Source organism: Humulus lupulus, chromosome 6 (assembly GCF_963169125.1).
Source record: "Humulus lupulus chromosome 6, drHumLupu1.1, whole genome shotgun sequence".
Lineage (NCBI taxonomy): Eukaryota > Viridiplantae > Streptophyta > Magnoliopsida > Rosales > Cannabaceae > Humulus > Humulus lupulus.
In genome coordinates this window covers 114,343,538-114,349,290 of record NC_084798.1, presented here as the reverse complement: position 1 = coordinate 114,349,290, position 5,753 = coordinate 114,343,538, and the positions used below count along the sequence as shown (strand labels likewise).

The window sequence follows — 5,753 nt, the reverse complement described above, 5'->3', positions numbered from 1 at the left end:
TCTAAAATATTTGGGGAGAAATATTTAGCGCCAAGTGAATTAATGGCGCCTTTACTTTTCATTTTTTTTATTATTTTACACAACACTCTCATTCTGAATATGGGTTCTCTCTAAACGCCTAAATCCCTTCATTCTCACCATTCATTTCATCGATTCTCTCTAGCCTCCACGAGAGAGTGCTCAAACCACACGGCGTCGTTCTCCTCCACCGGCGGTCAGATTGGTCTACTCCAACATCACGAAGTCGCTCTCCACCCCATCGGCTCGACTTAGCAAACATCAAAGGTACTCTTTCTTGTCCTGACCTCACTCTGGTAATGGTTCCTACTCTTCAGTAAATGAGAGAGAGCCCTAAGCCGCTGCCCTCTCCTCCTCTCACTCCTATCTGTTATTCTTCATTTTCTTGGAAGAATAGGTGACAGCGCCTGGCGGAGGCAGAGGCAAAGGCGAGGTCACGGGTTCGACGATGCGTGGGTCTTCTTCTCCTCAGCACACGACGGAGGCGAGATCTGGTATGTTTCCTCTCGACTTATTTTTGTTGTTGATGGTTGGTTCATGGTAGTCGAAGCCTTAGAATGGGGTATTTTAATTACTGTGTGTTTAATAATCTTATAGGTTTTCTTCATAGTATATGTTTTGTCTTTCATTTTAGTTATTATATGTGGATTTTTGAATATGAGTATGAGTTTAATGAAGTTTGAATCTGGGTGTTGTTCTTCTTTCCTAGTCACTCATTCCATTGTCATCTTTCTGGCCTCCCTCCCCCGTTCCAAAACCTCACCATTCATCTCTCAATATTGCTCCATCAATTTTGATTTCTGCAATTTTTTGTCTCATGTGTATATATAACTATAATATTGTGATTATTTGTGGGAATTTTGGTTTAAATTAGGGATTGAATATACTGTACTATGTTTGAAGCAAGAAATAAAGTTTGTGATGATTTTTTGTTCTTAATCTGATTGTGGTAATAATTTTTGTTTTCAAGTTCTCTCCCTCTTAATGTAATCTGTCATGATTTTTAGGCTACACTTTCCTAATTGCAAATGCTGCAAGGGTGAGAGCCTTCTTTGGATGCCCAGTTGATGAACGCAAGGACTTTCTGCTGCAGATGATGTATAGTCCTCAGGACTATTGAGGTACTTTGTAAAATTGCAGATAAGTGAGTCTAGGCTTCAAAAGTGATGTTAATTTAACATACCATAGTTGCAGCAAGAATAAAAAATAATAATAATTCAGTGTAACAAACATTTATAGTTTTTTCAGATGACTGTGTTCGGTTGTTTTGATTATCAAGTTAATAGATAGAATCATTTTCTAGTTGATGGCTGATGATACTTTAAACTCTTGTTCATTCTGAAACATGAATCTGGGCTGTTTTTTTTAATATTAATATAGATAAATGTGCCTTGACAAGGCTTTCTTTTAGAACATAAATACGCATGACTTGAGTCATATGGTAGATAATAGATATGCATATACATATTCACAAACAGTCCACAGCACAAACAAGCAAATTATATATGAGCCAGAGCCTCTGAATCTGGATTGGTTCCATTCTCCTGAAGCTTCTGAATCTGGTAACTGACAGATTGTTCCTTCCACATGTCTTTGTCCAGATAAGTCTCGTAAAAGGTAACTTCACCATTTGTTTTTGCAGTCAAAGCAGCACTGCTCCTAGTTCCATAACGACCCTGCAGATAAGACAAAATCCCATGTTATGAACACTGACTTTTTTTATGGAACACTAACTTTAATGCATGTAAATGCAACTTTTAAACATAGACTGAATGAGTGAGTCAATACTCACCAGTGGGGTGTCAACTTCAACTTTTAAACATATATGTTTACTCTATCTTTATTTGCCAAAAGTGATGCAGTGAGGTGTAAAGTTGTTTATTGTAATCTCATCTTGAAAATTAAATTGGCAGGTAGTTTATTAAGTGTTTGTATCATTTGTTTCCATTTCATAAGATTCCATCCATAAATGTATATAAGTTATATTTTTGAGTATTGGACAGTCCATAATTTTTTCTATAACTTGCTTTGTTTCTGGGTGTTTCATTCATTTGCCTTGAAATTGTTTTATTAATTTTACTACAAGAAATTTTTTGGGTGATATTTCTACTAAAGACCATAAGAATGCCCAATCGTAGTGTGAACAGAATTGAAATGTCCTTGAAGTAACCATAAGTATGGCATGATTTAGATTTTCAATTCTTTTTATCTTAATAGCTCAACCCTTTTGACACTTGCCTGCCTCCTTTATTGAGCGAATTTTCAATTACTTCAAGTGACTATTATGGTTCTAGACCAAGAACTTGATTTCTCTAATGTGTTTTCTGTTTGAATCTTGTAGTTGATCCCTATGGCTTCAATCTTATAGCCTTGTCTCTTCATTGAAGTTATTTCTATCTTTGCTTACTTTCAAAGAAGTAGAAATAAAGACACCAACTGTGCCAGTTTCTTCTTTCCTTTCCTTTTCTTTCTTTTAATTTATTATTATTATTATTTTATTTATTAAAATAATTTTTATATGGATTTTCCATTATTTATGTGGATTAATGATATAGTTGGTGACCTCCTTACGTTTTAGCCAACCTGTGAAATCTTGAGTGATACCAAGTAATTAACTGGAATTTGATTGACTCTTGAAGTAATATACGTGAAACCTTGAGTTAACCTGTTCAATGAAACTTACATTGTCAAAGAGCATTTGTGATATTGACCCTTCTTTTTAAGACATAAAAATTGATTCTTTCTATTTGTGCAACAAAGTTTTGATGCCTGATTAAAACTTACTGTACTGATCTTTGAAATAAGAACAGTATAAACTCTTTACTGTACTGATCTTTGATTTAGGATTAAAGTATTTTTTTTATTTGATTTCCATCTTTACTGTACTGATCTTTGATTTAGGATTAAAAAGTTGCATTTTTGTTATACCAATTTGCTTTTACTGTGTTTTATATACAAGTATGAACAACAGCCCAAAAAATCTGTCTCTTCTGGGTCTGAATGTAGGAGGTGTTCTCTGCATTTTCTTTTCTACTTGGCTATTATTAGTATTCATTGAAAGGCTTAGATGGGGATAAAATTGGTCTCAAGAGTCAAGACAGTCCATGGTGGTAAAGCAACTGTATATGAACCTATCATTTTTAATATCTATGTTAGTTCTCTGTTTCTCCCTTTTATGGAATTATTGTTTGTTTGGGATTGATCAAGCAAAGATTACAACTTGATGATGTAAAATATATTTTGTATTGGGTTTATGAAAGCTGATAGTTTCATAGCTTTTGATAATGTAGCTTTGGTTAGTTTCATAGCCTTTTATTTTGTATTTGATTACCCTCTGATAAAAGATAAGTTTATTTATTTAAATTACAGTTTTGGTTTCGTTTGGTGCTTGTAGTTAATTCTTAAAATAAATTAGCTATTAATGGTTCTGTTTTGAGTCTGAATTATGTGAGAGATAATAATATTGATGTTGTTTTCTCTGTTCTTTTGACATTTTTTTATTATCAATTTTATTATGTAAATTGGTGAACAAATATAATTGATTCTCTTGAACAATCAAAAATGTATTTATAATCTATTTGTGTGTATTTATGTTATTAGTTATGTTCTGTTAGGGTTCATCTATGTTTTGCTATATTTTTATGTCAAATTTTTCTCTGTTTTTGACAGAATTTTACAAGATGGTCAGTGAGGCAGATGAAACTGATCTAAATATACACGTATTGGCTGTCATGCTACCACATTATGATGGCTTGAGCTTGTAAAGAATGCTGCTTAACAGTTCATTAGGTTATACTTTTGTTATTATTAGAGATTGTAAAGAAATAAGAGTTTGTTTATAGCATTGGATTTGACATGTATCTTAGGATTTTAGTTGTTTTAGTTAGCAAACCTCGCACGTATTCTTTCAATGTGTAAATATATGTAGGGAGGGATTCATTTGGTGCGGTTTGCATACATATTCAATTATATTGAATTTGATCAGCCAGATCTTACATTAACCTTACTGAAAGTTTTATAATAGGTGGCCTTGAGTAGTGTTGGTTTCTTTAACTTTTATTGTGCTTGAATGCATTTTTAATTGAAATCAGAAGTAATTAACTAGCCATTGATTCTCATGGTATACTAAAGTAGCATCTTTCTGGTTATAATGTAATGTTATGATCTGAGTCTTTTCTAGTTTCATGGAGAATACTATCATTTATTATTCATTTATAGAATGCTTTTCACAATAAATTTATTGATGTGGAAGAAATTGCTTGCTTTTGGGTGCATAATATAAATTACAAATGACTTAGACACTTAGCTATGCTTATTTCTTTCTGTTTTGCAGGTGCACCAGTGTCTGTAAGGTTTGATGGTGGTAGGGCTTGGAAAGGCGAGGTGTTATTTCACTTTGCAGGTGTACGCTGGTTTGTTCTTTACTATTTGGATATTCTGTTTTGATCTAAGGTTTGGCTATTTGATATTGATCAATATATTACAAAGATCACGTTCAATGCTTCTACACTTCGGGTTTTATTTCACTTTTATAAGTGATGATGCATTTCTCTCTCTCTTCAGGGTGTGATTGAGTGCCCTGTTCCTGACAAAGACATTAGAAGATTTGATGCAAATTTACGGTTGTTTCCTCCTTTTATTGATAACGATCTGTGCCCATTAACCATTAAAAACACAATTCTTTAGTCATGTTACTTGCGGAATACCGAATGGGCATGTGGAGTAGCTGTTTATACAGGCAAGTTTGTTTATTCTAGTTGTCAAGGCCATATTTTAATGCATACCTCTTTGTTCATGCATGCACATATTTTTTTTGTTTTGAAGCAATAAGAAAAGGGAAGTTCTCATAAATGGTAAATGACCTTATGCAGTATATGAAAAAAATTATGAATAAAGTATGAAAATTTGTACTTTAATCATGACATATGCTGGTGAAGTCGACAACTTTTATATTAATTATCAACATCAATATGCCAAGGGAAATATCTTAGTACCTCCCAAACTTGCTATTGTATCTTAAGAAATAATAATTGATAAAACTTGTATTTCTGATTAATGGGAATAACACAAATTTAAGTGAGTCATGCTTCTTCTTCTTCTTCTTCTTCTTCTTCTTCTCTCTCTCTTTCTCTATCTATCTATCTATCTATATATATATATATGTCTCTCTCTTTAAAGGCTGTCATGTGGTTGATGGCTTTAGTGCCTACAAATTTTGTACCTTCTCTGCAATCTGACCAATTTCAGTTATGGAAGTTTCCAGAGGATTGATGCACCCAGCTGTATTTTCTTTCCTTTTGGATTTTGGATTATGGATTTTGTGTCTATTTTTATATTTTTCTTTCCTTTTTTGTGATGCAAACCAAGTGTGTGTGAAAATGCCTCAATGGACTAAGATTGTGAAATTTAGTGAATGATTCTTCTATAGGCTAATGTAGTTGTTGCTTATTGTTCTCTAGGCCTTTTTTTTATTTCAGTTTTAAATTTGGAAGTATATATTATGGAATGACCTAAATAGTTGATTCTTTGAAGATGAATTTTTTAGATAATATTTTTAAACATTTTATTCCTAAAGATGATATGAATCTTAATTTTTATTTTGTTGCTCCTTAATGATAAATTGAGGCACCTAGCCATTATGAAGGAAAGTATATAGAATAATTTATTGGAGTATCTCCAAATGCAGCTCACGGATAGGGCTATGGACGAGGTTGGAGGGCTTGGGCTTGCAGAGG

At 33.0% G+C, this 5,753-nt stretch overlaps 1 long non-coding RNA gene across 1 annotated transcript; it reads left to right on the top strand.

Moving 5' to 3' along the window:
* Positions 1-440: 440 nt before the first annotated feature.
* On the top strand, positions 441-1,320 carry LOC133784163 (uncharacterized). Its single transcript, XR_009871173.1, has 2 exons — positions 441-512; positions 1,026-1,320. It is a non-coding gene; the product is annotated as an uncharacterized LOC133784163 (long non-coding RNA).
* Positions 1,321-5,753: the final 4,433 nt, after the last annotated feature.